The following is a 20,838-nucleotide window of genomic DNA, read 5'->3' as shown; positions in this document are numbered from 1 at the left end:
TAATAGTTTGTGGGACTTACTAGAGCAGGCAGCTTCTCTGCAACATCCCTGATCCATGCCCCTGGTAGGCAACACACCTCCCTTGAGACTGGGTCAAGACAACAGATGGGTGCCTCTGTGCCTTTCAAAAGTAGAGTCCCCTACTATTACGACCCGCCGCTTTTTTCTGGCAGCACCAGTAGAGATCTTCTTTACCAGGGCACCAGCCGTTTGTTTCCGGTGTGCGTTTCCTCATTAGCCCCCTGCAGGACAGCAAAGCGGTTCTGGGTGGGGACAACAGATTTAGGAGGAAGCCCCTTGCTTTTAATTGCCCTCTTCCTCCTTTTTCTGTTGGTTTTTGTTTGTTTGTTTTTTTTGTGGTTGTTGCTGTTTCCCAGCTTCCAGGGTTAGTGGCCTCTTTCTTTCCTCCAAGAACTACAGGGGACGCTTGAGGCCCCTGCACAGTTTGGGCCTGGAGCAAGCATTCCTGCTTCCTCTCAGCTTCCCTGACATCTTGCAGCCTATTAACAGCATCCCCCAGCTCAGCCCCTGCTGCAGGAGGACCTCCACCAGGGAGCACCGAGTGCAGCCCTGCCCATTGTGCACCCTCCCCTCACCAGACCAGTGCAGGCACTCTCCTCTCTACACCCCGAGCTCTGCACTGCAGCCTCCCCTCTCATCGGCTCTGTCTGGGTGCCTACGCTGGCCACCGCCGGGGCAGCCAGAGCAGAGCTCCCAGACCGGGCCCTGTTCATACGATGGGTGCTCACCACCCCGCGCAAACTGCCTCACCGCACTCCCGGTCGCTAGCGTGCCCTGAGCAGGTTTTCACCCACTCAAGGCTGGTGCCGCTGCTTCAGGCTCCGCCCCGTGTGAGTCAGCTGCTCGCTCTCGTCAGCTGAGCCGCCGGCTCCTGGGCAGGTCCTGTCGAGGACTTGAGGCTCCCTCGGTGGCTCTCCCCGCTCCGAGTTGAGGCTCCTGATGCTGATCTCCCCCTCGTTCCGGTGTTGAAGGCGTCCTCTCTCGAGCTACTCACCTCAGCAATTCAGCTACTCACCTCAGCAGTCCAATCCAATACATGTATGTCCAATCGAACTATAGTAATCTAAAAAGACAAAATGTAAGAACATTGACAAATTTCAGAATTACTGAACTACAGCCATAAAACTGAAAGTCAGTCTAATTTTATTGTTTGTAGAAAACTGTAAAAGACACAAATGTGACGTTTTTATCTGAATCTTCTTTGATATAAAAGGAATCCCTATTAAGCCCTAAGTGAACCAAAAAGACAGTCAGACAGACAAAAAACTAAATTTTAGATGTTCACTGCATTTCTGAATCTCCTTTTATGTGTAGGATTTTGATTTATTGTGGGCTCAGTAATATATGTGTAATCACTACACCAAGTTCAAAACTTGGACTGAACATTGGAGCAAAAGCTGAGCAAAGGCACTGTGTTCTCCCCTTGCTGCTGCAGTGATGATCCATGCTGGGATTTTACATTAAACTATGAAATAGAACCACAGTATGCCTGGTACCAGACCTATAATATTAATACTTCATTAAGATCACTAGTACTTGTGTGGACTTGCTTGGTAGGTGTACCAGAGCCATTCAACCTGACAAGCCTGGTAGTGCCTTGAGGAGGTGAATTCCCCACTTTAGGTATTTGGAGTACAGATGTCTGCGTCTGTCTCCCTGTCTATAACTTCCTAAGTGTTAGAACAGTCCCAGAGATAAATTAATCTCATCCCACAGTAAATGTCTACCACAGACCAGATTAACTGGTCATTTAGTTTGTCCATTTAATTTTGTTGAATGTACAGTGTGGGAGGTAAATAGCTCAGACGTACATCTAAAGCCAGACAAGAAGACTCCCACACCTAGTTTATCCACTGATGGAGAAGTTTATCTGACCTCCAGTGACAGATACTGCAATAACCACTTTAGTCAGAGTATTCCTGCATTCATTATCATTTGTAAAGCATGAAAAACGTCTGCAAATTAAGCCAAATATTTTAATATAGTCTTTCATAGACAAAAAAAAAAAACAAAAACAAAAAAAACCAGAATGTCATATTCTTACTTTGAGTCTTTTTTTCTTTTACCTGCTTGAAGTGAATGTACACCTCACTTCATTTTTGTCTTCTTCAGGTTAAACAAATCCAGTATTTTTGATACTTATCCGCAGGTCAGGTTTTCAGCATCTGTACTTATCCCAAACAATATCCATTTGAATAAAGACTTTTTTTGCTGTGGTATGCAGGGATGGCTGTAATATTACAGCTAAGATCTTATCACAGTAATGCAGACACTAGAGAAAATCTGCTTCAAATGCTGTAGTCATAATTTTTCTGCATGGATTTTTTTTTTGGCTTTTTTTTTTTTTCAACAGCATAAGTACATTCATCCTTGTTCTCTTTGTGATTCAGGTCTTTTTCAGCCAACGACTTAGCTTGCTTATTCCTGTCTATGTACAATAACTTGCCCTAGAAAAACAGCATGATTTTTTTTTTCTTTGAATATCATGAGAATAATTACAATCTTCACACTTTGGTTACCCTTCATACTGTCCTGTGTCCAGCAGTAGCAGTCACTTTTCTCCTTCTTAGTAGCTGGTGCAGTGCTGTGGTTTTGACTTTTGGCCTGGGAACAGCGCTGATAATACCGATGTTTTTAGTTGCTACTCAGTGATGTTTACTCTGACCAAGGACTTTCTGAGTCTCATACTCTGCCAGGGAGGAGGGGAAGCTGGGAGGAAGCAGAGACAGGACACCTGACCCAAACTAGCCAAGAGGTATTCCATACCACAGCACGTCATGTGCAGGATGTAAAACTGGGGGCAGTTGCTCGGAAGGGGAGATCACTGCTTGGGTTGGGCTGGGTATTGGTCTGTGGGTGGTGAGTGGTTGTATTCTCTTCCCTTGTTATTTCCCTTATCATTACTATTACTGGTGGCAGCAGCAGTGATTTGTATTATACCTTAGTTACTGGACTGTTCTTATCTCAACCCATGGGAGTTACATTCTTTAAATTCTCCTCCCCATCCCTCCGAGAGTGAAGGGGCGGGGGGGAGAAAGGGAGAAAGGGCAGGGGGCTGCGTGGCCCACTGGGCTTAAACCACGACTCATACTTAATGAGCACTCTTTGGATAGTGGAAACAGCTCAACTTCCCATTTACCTGTGGCATTTTCACCTAAACTGTGTTTTTCCAGTTTCCTTCTAGAAAAGGTACAAGAGCCCTTGTTGAAAACAGTACTGCAACTGTGACATGACATCTGCTATTTCTCCTCCATCCATAAGGCCTTTACCTTGGGTAGGAGGAAATTAAGCTGGTCTGGCATGATTAACTCCTAACACAAATGTTGGCGATCATTCATCCCTTTGTTTTGCTCAGTGTGTTCACAGATATTGGCTCCATGTGTTTTTCAGAAGCAGAAGTTAGGATTTCTGCAGTTTTCTGGCATCTCCTTTATAAAGCAATGCACCACTTCTGCCTTTTGCTTTTTTTTTTCATATCCATCTGTCACAACTTCTCAGAGAAAGCCTAACATTGAGCTTCTTTCAATTAATACTTTCAATGCTCTAGGAAAAAAAAATAAATGTCATCAGATGAAGGCAGTTTGAAAACATCTGATTAACTCAAGTATCAATTTGTTTCTTGCTATACCAGGCTGAATTCTTGATCTTTCATGCCTGATCTTAGTTATTATAATATCTGATAGCAAAGAGCTTTTTAGAGAGAGCGAAGAAAGTCATTAAATGATTAGGAATTTTCAGCATCATATGTCAATCATCTTCAATCTCTGCAGGGGTAAACTAACCTCCTCTCTTGTTTTCACCTTACCTCTGAAATACTTACTAATAAGTGCCTTACTATTGCAGCTCATTTCCTCTATCAGTTTCCTTTTGTCACTCTGTTTTTCTAACCCAAACTTTAATTGCAGTGCTGTGTGTTTGCACCCATCCTCAGTAATTTGACCTGATGTCCATTTTCTATGCAGTTCTTTTCTGTGCTTAAAATGTCAACTAGATATTTCATCATAATTACAGTTTCTCAGTCCTCTTTTCACCTTCTCCTCAGAGAAGCCATTTGAAACGAACTTTCCTTCCAATTCTCTGATTTCATTGAAGTCTGACTTTCTGAAAACCATGGTTTTCACTTCTGCCCGTATTTGTGCACTCTGTTTGAAAGGTCATGAAATTACAATGTCATGTTCACTCATACCCAAGATATCTTTCAAGTTGATGGCCTCAGAGCTCTTTGCTCTTGGTTGAAATAATATGTAGAGTTTCTCCCTTATAAATGCCCTACAGTTTTGTTACTAATTGGAAGAATTTGCAGGGCACTCAGTGTCTGTCTGTGTCCATTTTTCATGAGTTGTTTCTGTTATTAAATATTTCTACTGATGATTGCTCATTTAAGGGTTTTAAAGGGTCAGAATGACATTGCGTACTCTGGCTTACAATTGCAACAAATATTTGTGATCAAGAATATTAAGTGGCTAATTCTGTATTTTGTGAGACTTTGCCACTTTAATCTCTTATATTTCAGTTTCTCTTTATTTGTATTTTAGTGCCAGTTATGAGTATCAGCTATAGCTGAGGATTCAATCTTCTGAGACACTCTGCATTCATCTATAAAGATAATTATAATAATAATTATAATAATCCCCCATGTAATTCTCATATGCTTTCACAATAAATTTAATTCTACTCAATTCCTTTGCTTTCCCTGTATTGCCATTTTGTCTCTACTTGTTCAGCACAATGAACTTCTGTGGGTATGCATAAGTGTGCATGCTTGCACTACCTGAGTATTGAACTCAGAGGGTGATTTTGTATCTTAAGGAGGCTAAATAGCAACAGATAAAAGGTGTTTCTTTGATTTCTAGAACCACAAGTGACAGCTAAACTGCCTATAATCTGTAGATTTAAATACTTCTGTGCACAACGGGCAAATCCATGAAAACAATTTAGGGACGGCAGCAACCTCAAAAATACTTCAAGTATTCCCTGTTATTCCCTGTTATGGAAATAAAGAGAAAACTATCTTAGCCATATATAAGCAGAGACATCTTCATAAAAAACAGGAGTTTATTAATCTTAATAAATCCTGTTCAGATCTTAATTTTAAAAAGTATTTAAGTTTTCTCCTACCTTACCATACATCCTTTTGGTCACATTTTTCAATTACTTTAGAGGTCTTGGAATGGGAACTAGACAGACTGATTTACTCTGGCTCATGTTTCATATCAAACCACATTTCAGCATCATATCCATTAAAGACAAACAAAAAGAAAACATAACAAGGATTCAAAGGCCTGAGAAAAGTGTGGTGTTTTTCTATCCTGGAATTAAAGTACTGAGGAATTATCATTTCAATCTGCATTAAAAGCAAACTATAATTTTTAATCCTGTGTGTCCTTAAAATCCAGATTCAATGAGGTTTTTAAACACCTGCTCTACTTCAAAGTATGCTCACAATTGCTTTATTGGATCAGTTCCTAATTTGCCCAGAAGCATAAATGGACCTTATTAAAAGTCAACAAGCATGTGCTCAGTGGCTTACTTTCAAGTTATTTCATTTGAAGCACAGGGATCCAATTAATTCCAATGGAGATGTTTTACAGATATTAAATTTACATATTAAGTACTAAATTGAGGCCAAATTGAGGATTACTGATGGTCTAAAGGCTTTCGATTCTATAGCTGTCTGCAGTGCAAAACTCTTTTTGTGGAATATTTTCCTGTTATTAGACAATTTTATAAACTGTAGAGTTATAACTCTTTCCACTTAACATTCTTTTCGCAAATACATGCATCTTTCTTAAACCAGCACACAACCACGGCATGATAGTCAAATATAGATAATAAAATAAGTTAGCATAAACAAATGATAATGTTTATCCACTGGAAATATTACATACTGAAATCCTTAGAATTAATTTTTGGAACACTTTAGCTGTATCTTGTTAAGATGAGGGTTGGTTCTGATTTATACGGTCGCTGTGAGCTCCTTATTAAACTGTCACTCAGAGAGTAAAAGAGTGGAAAACCCATTAGGCTGTTAATTAGGTCTGTGTTAGTTTTCAGACTGGTGACAGCTGCCTGGACGTGGCCTAGCATGTATATTATCAGAGTGGCAACACTACCTCTGTTTGGGTAGAAGACTGAACAGTCATGACAAAAGGGAAAAGGATGTTGTTTTGTCTCTTAGAGGTCAGTAGCACAATCCAGGAAAACGCTTCAAAGGTTAGATTTATTTTCTTGCAAAATATGGGTAATGAGAAAATATGCTGCATCTTCATTTCACCTTGCTCTTTTTTTGTTTCTTTCTTACCTGGGTGTAGCCGCCTTGCACAAACACCAAGTTACATACTTCTAGGTACAAATGTTATTGAGAAAGAAATAGATAAATTCCCAGATAAATTTATTAGATAAATAATACCAGAGCACTATATTGTTCAGAAATGTTGTGTTTCCTGCATGACCTCAGCCACAGGATTTCAGGAAATAATTCCATGATAGAATAGGTGTTTGCATTTCTGAGCTGTATCAGTCTGGGCTTAGGTGATAGGTAGCCCCACCTCTTGGTATCTTTCCGCTGTTAATTATTTTCAGTTTCAAAAAGTAGGGGGTGAGACAGAACTTCCTAATGTGATATGGAGACTAATCAAATTTTCAAAAGTAATCTTGAAATTTATGTCCCTGGTCTTTCAATCAGACTTAGGCTGCACTATACACATGTGAAACAAACTAAGGTACAGTATTTGGATGTTTATCCATCCTGTTCATGTAAGCCTACACATACCTGTGGTAAATGTGTAGTAGCAAACCCCACTTCCATTTTGTAGGAACATATCTGGAAAGGTTAATAAATTCCTTCAAATTGCCTTGAATTTACTCAAAGCTGTTTTCACTTAGCAGCTAATACTTCTTATAAACCCTAGAAATCCATATCCTCACTAGTAAAGCATTCACTTGTTCATGTAGCCAGCAAAGTCACATTTTAAAAGCAGAATATTCTTTGCTAGATCAATAAAATATGTCTTAAGTAGTGTCTCAAAACTAGAGTGAGTCAGGTCAGACCCACCAAAAGTGATAGTTACCACCTCAGCCCCAAGTGATTTTTCTTCTACTTCCAAATAAAAAGTCCTCTCCCTTTTTGCTCCTGCATTGCACTAGCAGATGACCTTCAGCAGTGAGTCAAGCAGATATGGTACGCAAACTGAATCATTGATTAAGCAAGTATTTGTGGGCTGACACTGATATCTGTATTGGGAAACATGCTGAAGATCTACTCCTATGCACATTGCTGTTTCTGCTCTTTAAAAGGTAGACCAGTCCACACGAGAACCTGATGTGAATCTGTTAAAGTCTGTGTGCAGTCTCGCCCTGCACTGATTAGGCTTTGTGACAGGGTCTCGTGCTGCACCCTGCTGAGAAAAAGACCTAATCATTTTTCCCCATCTCTAACTTTGATGACTCCCTGATGTTATTTTCCTCATGTTTCCATTCCAATCTCACTTGCTTCTACGTACCATATTTAATCATATCTTCTGTTACATTTTTAAAATTCAGTATTTAATACTGAAAATTATATGGAACTTTTTGACATTTAAAACACCATGGGCTGCTCAGCAGAAACGACCAAAGTCTGTCAGGCCACAATTAGCATGCAGTCAAAACTTCCTCCATGCATATAAATTATTCCATCTCCCAAAGTCAGAAAGAACAGGTGGATGAGACACTAGTACCATACAGTGCTGTTGACTAAACCAAGAAGCAGTAATTGGGATGGGAAAAATCTTTCTGCTCCTCACTATTTAGGCTGAGCTCATGGACTTGCTTTTAGTCAAAGGACAGAATCTGGTCTGGTAGGTTAGTTTTTTTCTTCTCTGAATTAAGGAGTGTCCGCTCATGAAACTTGCATGTCATCTTGCCTCCATCATCGCCTCCTTTGGAGGTATCTACTGGTTGAAGGTTTAAAAAAATGGCAGATAATCCATGCTAGAAAAAGGAAATTGGATACATATTGTTCTTTTGCCAACAAAAGACAGTTTGCATTACTAGCTTTCCTTGAATTACCTTTATAATTCTATGGGTAAGGTCCTCTAGACAGACAGTGCATGAGGAATCACACTTTGGACCTGTCTCCACTAAAGCAGGGATGCTAAGGAACAGTGGATTTTCAAAGGAGGGCACAACAAAACTGAACCTGCTATGAATATTTCAGGCTTTCTGATGATTTTATCAAACTCATTTTAATGTCTGATATAAAAGAGGATTCAAACATAGGATAGCAATTAGTTTCCCTGACTGTGTTCTCAGAAGCAGCACCTGTCCAGCCAAAAAGGGTTTGGATTTTTTGGTTCAGTTTCATATTTCTGAACTTGATTGGAAAACAAATTACTAGAAATAGCAACATGTGACTTCATGTGGAGCTTAAAAATTGGTAAAGGTGTAGTATATGACCTTTTAGTATATGAAAATTTATGGTTCTATACCAGGGATACCCAGATTATTTTTTATATCCAACGGAGAAATAAAGGGACATATCATTTGAGATTTTGATACAGAAAGGAGACTCTATGCTTCAGAAGTCAGTCAAATTCTCTTATTTTTCACGTGACCAAAACCAAACCAAAAAACTTTATTGTTAAATGAAGATTGCTACATCCATAGGTATATGCAACATTTCAGCATGCAGATTGTTGAAGGGATGCTAGTGAAGGCAAAGTGATTTAAATTATGAAAGATTTCTAAAGGTATATCATAATTCAGGAGTCCATTCATAGCAGAATTGAGTCCAGCAGTTCTAATGAAACTGGTAAGACGCAGCAGCTGAAGTTATAATGAATTAAAATGTATACAACAACACTAAAGTAAAATAATCACTATTAGTCAATCCTGAACTAGTTACTTTCATGTTTATAACTATGTTTATTCTAATAATCACTCTGTAAAACACCCAGACAGTTTTGTTTCTGACAGTAATACCTTGCCAGAGGAGGTGAAGTATATACTCTTATTATATAATCTAATAATTTTTTTTTATTTCTGAACTTGAATTTGCCTTTCTACCTTAATTGGTTTCTTCATACCAGAAATTGAAATCTCACAGTATAACAGAGCAACACAAAACAACAGTCTCTCATGCCATTATGTTTACTTCCATGTGGGAGGTTGAAAGAGTATTAGATTTGTAACAGCAATGCTATAAGGAAACACTTGGTCTCCTAGCCGCTGTAATTATTATCAGCTGCAAACTTACTGTGTTTCCTCTTATTAATGTTATCACTTGGCACAGAATTATAATGCAGGTTTAGCCAGTTATTTAGCCATCAGTGAAGCGGCTTAACTCTGTAAGTCATGGTATTAAACAAAATTCATATTCGTTCTGAGATGGCATTGTCTGCAATTCAGTTAAATAAAAATGAAGTCAGTTGGGAAATTGCTATAGTTGGACTGGTTACATATAATAGCATAGAAAAAATACAGGGATTATAAATGAAACTAAACCCTTCAGTAAAGCCTTATATGCTAGACATTATTTGGATTGCCTTCCCCTCCTTGCCCGATAATAAACTATGAGAAAAAAAAACCCTCACTAAATTATTTCCCTTTAATTAGTCAAATTTCAAGTAGAATATTTTTCACCCCTTGTCTTCATTTCCTGGCAGAGAGCAGAACAAATTAATTAATTGCATTAAGAGCCATTAGAGGAACAATATAGAATACTAAATCTGGTCAATAATAAACTGACCTATTGAATCATCTTTTAGTAAATTAAAAAATAATTTTAATAACCCACAGCCTAAAGTATTAAAAACAACATCAAACCTCTTTTTGTTTCATGCATAAAAAGTAAAGGAACCAAAGAGCTAGAGTCCAAACACCAAGTTCTCTGCTCATTTGTTCCCATGGATCCCACCAGCAGCTTCAAGTTTTGTGTCAACCACTGAAACACACAAATGATGCCAAGATTTACTTTCATATAAACCAGCACAGTGTCGGTCTACACCAATCTATGTTGCTGCAGGTGGTGCAATTTTCTGAGTAATACACTAGAAAGATCAGGATGTTTAGAAACCCAGTATTACCCAGCACTGCCATGGAGAAACTTGAAAACAAAGTTAGTTAGGTTGCCACTCTTCCTCCTGAGAAGCCATTCTGTTTATCATATCTAATAAGGCTAGATCAGATTAAAAAACAAACCAACCAACCAACCAACAAAAAAACCCCACTCACAAACAAAAAACCTAAACCTGCCAAAAATACAAAAATTGAGTGTGTTTTAGTTTTCTTTTTTTTTGGCTTTTAGGTTTTTTTTTTGGGGGGGGGGGTTGGTTGGTTTTGGATTTTTTTCAAAAAAATATGTTTCTCAACAGAAAACTTATTAAAAAATGGTATCCAAAATTAAGAACAGTTTCTTAGGAACACAGCAAGGAATCACAGACCCTTGCTGATGATTGATAGATAGCTGAAATGTAGGAGACATAATTATCAAGCAATGAAATAATTCCCATATTCCACATATTTGCCTGTTTACTGGATGGATGTGAGTGTTCACAAATTTTATGTTCATTGTTTGATCTTTATATATAATTTATACACACCTGTATATGTATGCATATATATACAAATAAAAGTCTCTTCAGGCAATGTGTCTTCAAGGATGCTAACAGTTATTACTAAAATGAACAAAACAATCTGCTTGTGTCTGTGGCAGATGGGATGAGAAACAGTGAACTTACTTAACAACATGAAGGAAGATGCAGATTAATCTTTATTAGAAGGGTTTGTAAAGTGAAGCAATATCCAAGAGTGAACAAACTAGAATATATTACATGGGAGGTGATAGAGTCCCCATTTTTGAAGGTCTTTACAAGCAAGCTGAAAAATGACAGAAGAAAAATACGGTTAATCCTACATTAAGGGAAGAAAGCAGAGCAGATGATCTCTTGATACCCCTAGACACCCAAAGCAGAGTTGTGTATATCATTGTAGAGGCCAAACACTTGTATTACGCTCAGGTGTTTAAGAGTACATTCACATGATAGTCTTAGTTTGGCTCAGGAAAATGATTTCCAAGGGAATTTTGCAATTGTTCTTACTCACTGCACCTTGGTTTGCATATCACAGAGGTCTCGGGAGACATGAACTCTGTCCCCTTTAGGTAAAACTGAACTGGAAGAAGCACTTTGGGATCACAATAAATTTTAGCTGCTAATTAGCAATCAGCTCATGGGGTCAAACTAAATTTGTCTAGAGGAAAGTGATTATAGTGCAGACAAAGGTCCTTACACAGTCTTTTTCGGTCTACAGAGCCTCTCCTGTTAGATCATTCTTCTTGTAGACATGATAAAGATTTTACAGGTTATGACCATAAGTTCCTAAGGAACTGGTGCAGCCAGGATCTGTTGTACTTCCGAGTCCTGTAGCACAGATAAAAGGAAAGTCAAGCAGAGGAAAATAAAGGGAGAGACAGAATTTAAGGTAAGTAATTTTTAGTCCCTTTTAAAAACAGGAATAGTTCTATTAGACTACATTTATGTAATAGATTAGATCATCTATATACATCTCTATTTATACACATGGATATATATTTATAACACTGAGCTTCAGTCAGCTGAAGGCAAGTCAACAGGCACCAGGAGTCTGCTCAAGCATCACTATCCCTCATCTTTCCAAAGTAAACATTTCTAATACAGATTGCAAATGAAATATAAAGCTTTTTGCTAAAAGATGATGCTTTTAATGCTTTTTCCTGATTCATATCTGACCTATTCGTTATCTAAGAGAGAAACTATCTTCTGAAACTAGTGAGTCACTGGCAGAACATAAATAAGTCGATCACCTCACAATATGACAGTCTATCTGCTCTCATGGCCCCCCATGCTTTTGGCCATCATCCAGCTACCAACATGTAAGTGTAATAGGCTGGCATATAAAAAACTGTGAAGACTTGAAGAACAGGCCCAGGACTGATTTCTCTGACATTAGAAGCTCTTTTTGTTAGCCCTTAGGCTTCTTTCTAAGTGCTTGAATGGGTCTTGTCTCTCTTGATGGTTCCTCAATATGTTTCACACTGCACTGAAACCCAGAGAAGCATGGCTACAGCAAAGCTTTTCTCCTCTATAAAAGTGTACACAACAGATAGCTTCTAGATAGGAAAACTTGTTTATAACAGGAAAAAACAAGTGAGGAGCAGACACCGACAGAAAAATTGGGATGTTAAAAGGACAGGAATGGCTCAATTTACTGAATGTTTTCCTGATGGCTACAAATTGAAGAGTGATGCTAGAAGTTCTTAATGAGAGAGGACAATATGCTAAATGTCAGTAAGCTAAGACTAGCCAAGGAGTTGGCTAGTAACATTCAAGTTGGTTGCTATATTTTATCACTTAAGCAAAAAGTAAAGTTAAAAGAGTTTTCCTGAAGCTTATGTCTAATTACTTTTAAAAATGAATGTCCTTGGAAAGAGCTAAATGGTAAACCAGAGTATCTGCACCTTGGCTGAAACACTAATGGCACATGCAACCGTGATTGTGGAGGTTTGGGAACAGCTTTATTTATTCTGACATTAGATTTTTTGGCCTACAGATGACCAGCCTCCTAGGAATCCATCTCACAAAGGCTTGACATTCCCGTCTGAAATGGACATATTAAGGCTTTAGGGTAATATCAGAGCCAAAATACTATTATACCCTGAGATTATGACAAAATGGGAATTTCTGTACATATGTACAGCAAATATACGTCTTTGAGACACAAACACACACATACACACATGTAGAGTATTTACTAATAAATTAGCAACCATCTCTGACAATAATTTGTCAGAAAATGAAGTAGTGGATTGTCAAAAATGCAAGAAGTGTCTCCTGTGACCAATTGCAGAATGAGAAGATTCACAGTCTGCAAAATTTTTATGATCCATCTACAAGGTGCTGCAGATCTGTCCTCCTCCAGATCCTCTCAGTTAGAAGGGAATTCAAAGTACCCAAGGCAACCAAAGGAAGAGGAGGGTGGATTATTGTTGAGGATGCATATGTTTAGGGAATCTTGAACTCTTAAAAATCTGCCAGTAATTGCCTCTCTATCTTACAAGGCCATTTTTCTTTCTCCTAACAGAGTGCTGCTTCTATTAGCTTTGATTACAGAAAAGCACAATTACCTATTCAAATAATGAAGAAATAGCCTCTCTTTTAAACACACGCTGAGAGCTGGTAGGCTGCAGTATTTCACTAAAGACTGAGGCTAGCCTGAAGACAGCACAGCCAGCAAGGAGGAAGATAAAAAGAGCAGCGCATTCCTGTGTGAAATGTTATATTCAGGTCTCCTCAGAATCAGACACCAACTTCCAGAATGTGTGTGAGCAGGCATGCTATGGCACCTCAAGGTATCGTTTCCTTCTGCCCAAAGTCATCACGGCAAGGTTTTGAAATTGCACCCAAGTTTAACTCTCACTGAGACATGTTCCAGTCTCACCAGCTGCTTAGCAGAGCCTGTACTGCTGTACTGCAACAAATGCCAAGGAAACAGTAACTCCCTGAGGGGCTGTTCCTGCCGGGTCCTACCTTTCTCCCTACAGGCTCTGACCTTGAGGTCCCTTTATCCAAAGTTTAAGGAGGCTCAGTATCCAGCCAGCTTTCTTCCAGAGAAAATGTTAGGTTTGAGGACTGACATTTCTGGTGAGGAACAGATTTCCAGCTCTGACCACTGGATAAGGAAACTCACTTTTTACAAAAAAACAAAGAAACCTTTATTAAGGCATAAGTCAGTGATCTTGACGGGGTTGCATAAGATGGCATTAATTTCATAATCAGTGTTCTTTTTCCACAGAAAGAATGAACAATTCCTCAATCAAGAACTTATCTTAAAGATACAGAGCCTTGTTCTTTTTACAGTCCAAAATAATCTTTGGAACTAAAATATAAATTACTTTTCTCTCATATTACTCACTAATATCAATTGAAATGAACACTAACTTTGACACATGCAATTTTATTTATTTATTTAGGGAAATGCCAGCACAATATTTAAAGCCAGCATGGAAAAGAAATGATCCCTTATAGCCTGCTTAGGCCTTTCCAGGTATCACATGTCCTGAATTTTTAAGGGAAAGGACGCAGGAAAAATGAATGTTGTGAAGCTGGCATACAAATACTCGTTTGGATATTGTCTGTGACAGCTGGCTCTCGTATAAGAACAGGTGAATTCCTCACAGCCATGTGATGTTTGAGGAAGTTGACAATTGCTGCAATAACTAGTGAATATATAGTACAGGTTAGAAATGTGTACCGGGAGACAAGGTTACAGATGTTTTCCAGAAGGCAGAAAACAGAAGGCCAGTTATTTAATTGCTCCAGGTCATGGAGGACAGGAAAGCCAGGCAGTTTTGTGTCTGTATGTGTGAATGATCTCACCTGGCTTCCCAAGGGAGCACTTTGTAACATACAAAAGCTCAAGCCATCTCACTAACAGCAATCAGAGTTCTAGAAGTGTTTTCCTTGCTCCTAGAGTAAATCGAAGCAGTTTTTCTCCTGCTGAGGTGAATTTTCTATTAGTCTTACAGACATAGTCTCTAAGAACAGCATTCTCTACTGCTTCACATAAACCATGAAGTTCTTCTTGCAAACACACTTGATTGATAGCTTCTTGTGAGCAGGACAGTGTGAGAGTGTTTTTCTTAAAACACTCATGTCACTCATGAGGTCTTTGAAAACCTCTGCACAACAGGACTTTCTTACCTGCTTTGCTGGGCAATTCTGACAGCAAAGCTACTTATGCAACAGCACACTTGCAGTCCTCTATTTAGAAACATCATGAGAGAGGTTTTTATTTTTAAATGTATTATATTGTTTTTATTTTTAAATGTATGGTAGTCTTACAAAAATATATATTGTATTTAATATATGGTATATATTACATTGTACTATTACCATGTTACACTCTCAAATGTAAATTCTCTTTGACTTCAAAAAAACTAAAAGAAAATGAACTGTCAAGTAAACCCAATCTAAATAATGAATCAAACACTCAGAAATGATTGGTTTAAAAATATTTTTTATTCTTTTCTTTTTCTTCCATTCATGCAACAGAATTGTCTTTATCAGCTTGTTTTGAAACCTTCAAGGTTTACTGAGGTTACATTTTTAAGCTTTTTTCTGCAACTACAGGGGAATTTTCCCGTTAGCTGAAAGTTTAGATTGGCAGGGACCCAGGATTTGTGTCTAAAAGGAAAACATCAGATACCACAAGAGTTGTGATGATATCATACTAAAATCATCTCAAAGAATCTGGTGGTGAGTCCTGAGTTGTTCGCAGGAACGGGTGGCATGAGGAGATGACTGAGTAACCAAAGGGTTATTCAGGGTTCCTAATGAAACAAGGAAGGGGGGTAATGTAGTTTTACCCTCAGAAAGATAGCAGAGCACATGCTCAGGCACAAAGATACTTCACCATGTCTGTAGCCCTTGTAAGGCAAAGAAACTATGGTGACAGTATAATGCTGTCCTGCTTGCTCTTCCCCATCCTCTGCCACCCTTCTGCACTCTTTCCACCCTTTCCTGAGTCAAATACACAGCTCGGGTCCTTTGGCACCCATTTTTCTCCAGAAATCACCCAAACAGATTTGATTTTTTTTTTTACTCGTATTTATTGAGTAAAAATGTGTATCTTGCTTATTTTGCCATGGGCATATTCTGAAAGTTTCTTCTCCTTCCACCTTACCCCCTCCCAGTCCTCAAACCCAGGTGTTGCATAATGCTGCAAATTATCAGCTCCTGTTAGAACTGGAATATCAGCATCACTGAGAGAGCAATGAAAAATACTTGAAAAGGTCACCTCTGTGGTTCTGTCGCTGCACCTCTCTGATGGGAAAATACAAGGCTTCTGTTGATTTTGCAGAACTAACCAGAAACAGAACAACTTGGATCCAGGCTTCCCCCTTCCTTCAGATGCCAGAGACTGATCCCTTTACATAAACTGAAACGTAAGAAACTCAACATGCCACTTATCCTGGATTAAGAGAACCATCTGCAGACTACAGTATCCTCAGTTGTGGAGTGATCATGGTTGGAAAGTGTAGTTTCTAAACATTATCAGTCTGGCTTTCATGAATCTGAATGCTGTTTTACTACATAAGTGTGAATCCAACCCTAACCATTCCATGATTCTATTATTATATATTTAAGCTGCAATTTAAATTTAAAATCCAATTTCAGTGATTAACAGAAGCAACTGGTGAACTGATGGAAAATGTCAGGTGAGATCTAAACACGTGACTGAAGAAGCAACTGAAGCAAGTACCTTCAAGTGATATAGAAAAATAATAGGTATTTGTTTTTCTTTATTGACGGTGAAAGCTCTTGTTCAGTATTGCTTATTTGCAAGAATATGTTAGTGGCAGAAATACCGGGACATTGAGAAGCATATGTTCAAAGATAAAATCTAGGATTAACTTCTGAGAAATCTTAAATGCTCCATTTTTTTCTGCAATAATATATTTTGTGTAACTAGATTTATTTTTCAGTCAGATCCAAATAAGCAAAGGCTAACAAATACAGCGTATTTCAACTTTATGGTGGCTCAAGTCACCTCTTTCAATCCCTAAAATACTGACTATCTGGGTCTCAGTATGCATATTAGAAATGACCTTGTATCTTCAGCCTGGAGATCAAACCTCCACTCATATCTAATTTTGTCATACTTCTTTTTCCGTAAGACCTTAAGTCTTGACACTGCCAAACTTCATTCAGCTACAAAGAGATTAGACAATTTTTAACCTTGCAAAAAATCAAATGCGGGATATCTGGGTGAATATAAAATTCAAATTTATAATTAAATGTGTAGGCAGAACTGGCCTGAACCACTATTTTTACTGGGCATTGTGTATTGGGGTAAAAAATAAATCAGCGACTTCTGAATCTGTAGCAGCGAGTATGAAAACTGAAGACAAGACAGAAGATTTCATATTTCTTTTCAAATACTTTTATGTCTGAATGTTCCACTGTTGGTGACCTTGTGGTATACCTAGAATTAAGATAAAAACAAAGTTTAATCAAAGTAATTCTGATTTGAAATTTTCATCTTTAGCTTCAACAAATGTACACAGAAAACCTCATTCCTCCTACAGAAGAATAAAAGCATCTCACTAATTTAAGTAAAAGCTGTCTTTGTTGAAGGAAAAGAGGTTGTTTTACCAAAATAACCGAGATTGATATGATTTTTCAAAAGAATAAGGAACTGCATTGTAAATAGACATACTTGAAATTTCAAATATCACTGGTAACCAAAGTCATAATCTTTATGTTCTGGAAAGGAATAGTCATACCGTATGAAATATTATAGATTTTAATATTTTATAACATAAAAAAAAAAAAGTATATAAGAAAGTTTTCCATATGCCTACAAAAAAATGGTTGTACATATTCTGCCTGTTAAATAGCTGCCTTCCGAAGGGTTCTTGCTACCAAGATTCCTAAATTCTTCAAGTATATTTTCTATTGAAAACTCAGTGATGCATGAAAATTATGTAGATTTCCCTTTTGTTTTGAAGGATTTATCCTCATCATCCTTATGTTCTTTGGGGATAAACACTCACTGAAAAACATGAGTGTTGATTTCTGCAGGACATTATCCTAACCATAGCAGTCATGGAGAAATTTGTTTCAAAAGCTTTAAGAGACTATTCAAATTCCTATAATAAATTACCTTCTGAAGAGTCTAAGCACCATCTTATGTTCACAACCCTGTAATATAAAAAAGAAATCAAGTAAAGTTTTTTAAAAAATAGTTTGTGGACATGCTTTTTCTGGTAATTGCATATGTAATACTTCTATCATAAGCATATTTTGGATAATAAGGGCTGCAAGGACCAGAAGGCAGCATCAGTCTCCCTTCCAAAGTATAGCCTTTATTGCCCTAGCTGTCAGAGCTGAATGGATTTAGCATGTGGTGCTTATAACAACTCGTTAACTGTTATATGCTTGACATGTGGTAATAGCTTAAAACCATTCAGAAGCACAGGCTAAAGCAGGCTTCTGCACAGTGAGGGTTGACATTGCTGGAGCAAATATTACTGCACCTGTGACAACAGCCTACAGACACTGACTTTCAAATGCTGTTTTCCATCCTGCTGTGAGAAACCTATTTGCATGGTGTGATCCTAGTTTTTTGAAAGGCTGCCCACTCATCTGCAGGACAGGTGAGGAAAAAACAGCCTGTGCTTCTCCAGGCCACATCAGTCTGAAAACAGGTGCCATTGAAAAGAAGAAAGTCATGTTCACTTTCACCTGGAATGTCACTGATGGCATAAAATACAGTAGTATAGAACAAAACCAGCAGGAGATTTGGCACTCCATTCTCCTGGACTAAGATAACAAGTGCCAGGACTCTGCTTTGGAAACAGCAAAGCAGCGCACTTACAGGGCAGTCAGCCTGTGTCCTTTCTTCAAAGCAGTTGCAGGTTTAAAGCAGGAATTATTGGGAAAAATCCAGTATCGCACATAGGGCAAAAGGCCCAAAAGATTAATTTGAGGGCCTCCTCTGGCCTTAAATTCTATAAACACCAGGCATAAATATAAAACCAACAGCCATAAAATTAAGACTAAATAAATTCATCTTTACTCTTCTACAGTTACTACTGCCCAAACTCTTCCCCAGTTATTTTCTTTTTTTAATGTCTGTGGAAAACTTGTGTACCTTTATCTACAGATTTAGTCTCACCCATGTCAAGGAGGGAAATTAATTCCAGGCCCTCAGCTCTCTCCCAGATAATATCCTGCTGATTTCCTCTTGTGCTGTCTGCACCCACTCACTCGCCTCCTGCTCTCTCTGGGGAAAATAATGCAAAGGGGAAGGAATTCTCTCATGGTCTTCAGATTTCTTTACAACGACAACAGGGCTAGACAGCAGCACATATACCCACACTCCATACTGTTTTAAAGGAAGTTTTATCCTGTATTTGTTGTGCAATGCTTATTGTATTGTACTAATCTAAGATTAGCCAGGATAATAATAGATTGATCTCCACTTTTGATTTGATAGAGATTATAGAATCATAGAATAGTTAGGGTTGGAAAGGACCTTAAGACCATCTAGTTCTACCCTCCCTGCCATGGGCAGCGACACCTCACACTGAACCATGTCACCCAAGGCTTTGTCCAACCTAGCCTTGAACACTGTCGGGGATGGAGCATTCACAACTTCCCTGGGCAACCCATTGCAGTGCCTCACCACCCTTACAGGAAAGAACTTCCTCCTTCCAAGAGGTGCTATTCTTCATCAGTGCTTAATAGTATTGTTCCATGTGAATCATTCATGTAGGCTTATTGCCATGGTGTCCAAGAACCTTACATTTATTTAAAATATATATTTAAGACACATTTCGGTAAGGTGGAGAAAAACCCCTTTCCTGATATTACAAATAGAGGCCAATGGCCTAGTCCAAGCAAGAAAGTGTGTCTTTATTTTAAAAGCAGAAGAGTATGCATCTATATGTCCTTTTTACACCTACTAAATAATTGGGGAGCTCCAGCAGGATAGAAGACATGGCTAGAAATTTATATTCAGGCCCAGATACTTCTCAGGAGTGACTCTTAGTGCCAGATTGTTAGCCATTTGAGAAATGAGAGCATTTCTGCAATCTCAGCATTGATGTCTTCAACTTTAAATGGCACACTTTCAGATTTATGACCTGGAGAAGTGAGAGAGATTGCACATAACCTTAACAGCTCTGTGAGATGGGGAAGAATGGGATTTTTATCCCTCTTGGTTCCTATGTACCTCTATCCTCTGGTAGTTTAAAAAAAAAAAGTTGAAAAAAATGGAACAAGAGATTCCTATGCACTCCCTGGGGTGCATGGTCATTGTACTGCAGTGTTGCTCTCTCCCCAGGTTTTGTCTTCTGACTCAATGACTCCTTAAATACTGGATGTAAACTGAAACTTTTCAACAAAAGCGAATGAAAGTTCCCCATTATCCATCTCAGCACATGCTTAGCTTTGGATGTCTGAAGCACTTGTCCTGAATTTCCTCGAAGGAGATTTCAGCCTCTTAGACCATCTCTTGTATACTCTTAACAATGGAGATGTACTTCATTAAAAATGAAGCCAGAGGTTTCACTTTCCAGTGGACACTCCTTGAAAAGTCTTTTTGTATAACCCACGTGGCACAGAGGGGTAACATAATTTTGGACTGTGCAGAGCTGCAGGCTGATACAGGTGCTTGACACCACTGAACTTCTCATGATCACTGGATACAAGTAGTGCTACAAGAATTTAGAGACATAAATATTTTCAGTGTTAGGTATAAGCTGGGAGGAGTTTTTAAACCTTCTCTTTACTGGTGTCAAGTGCTTAAATTTGAACAGTCTAAAAAGAGATTTGCCTAGAAAGCCTCTGAGGAAGGGATAAATAAAGTAATCCCATTCTTGGGGTTAACAACTGCAACAATAATTAATATCACAAGAAACTATAGTTCCTTTCACTGCAGGAGCAGGGAGAAATGGAATTTGTATAGAAGGAAGACAAACCAGGTGTCCATCATGGTCGCTTCTGATTTTACAGACAAATGAAAGAAGTAAAGCCTCAGTAGCCGCTAATCAGTTTTACCATATAGCTTGCTGGCACATGAACAGCTATCCAGTGCTCATCATCTCTAACTGTTTCTTCTCTTCATTTGTTTGCTAACCCAAATCACCATACTTTACCTTCAAAGAGCAGGGAAAACCCTGAGGGAAGAGACTGTCTCTTACTCTGTTTGCACAGTGCATAGCATGATCCTGACAGGAGCTGCAGGAGCACTCAAGCTTAACTTCGTTCATCAAATACTCCTTAAAGGAAGGAG

The 20,838-nt window shown here is 38.4% G+C and overlaps 1 long non-coding RNA gene across 1 annotated transcript in view; it reads left to right on the top strand.

The window, feature by feature from the left end:
* Window positions 1–16,834, top strand: part of LOC134173384 (uncharacterized) — a 48,239-nt gene extending 31,405 nt beyond the window's left edge. Inside the window, exons 2-4 of the long non-coding RNA XR_009968227.1 lie at window positions 3,206–3,295; window positions 11,311–11,485; window positions 15,898–16,834. This is a non-coding gene — a long non-coding RNA (uncharacterized LOC134173384). The remainder of the gene's footprint in view (window positions 1–3,205; window positions 3,296–11,310; window positions 11,486–15,897) is intronic.
* Window positions 16,835–20,838: the final 4,004 nt, after the last annotated feature.

This window comes from Pezoporus occidentalis, unplaced genomic scaffold (genome assembly GCF_034315485.1).
Source record: "Pezoporus occidentalis ecotype Australia unplaced genomic scaffold, CSIRO_AGI_Poc_V1 ctg52, whole genome shotgun sequence".
Lineage (NCBI taxonomy): Eukaryota > Metazoa > Chordata > Aves > Psittaciformes > Psittacidae > Pezoporus > Pezoporus occidentalis.
Note: the sequence above shows the minus strand (reverse complement) of the source record. Positions and strands in the feature narration are given on the sequence as shown.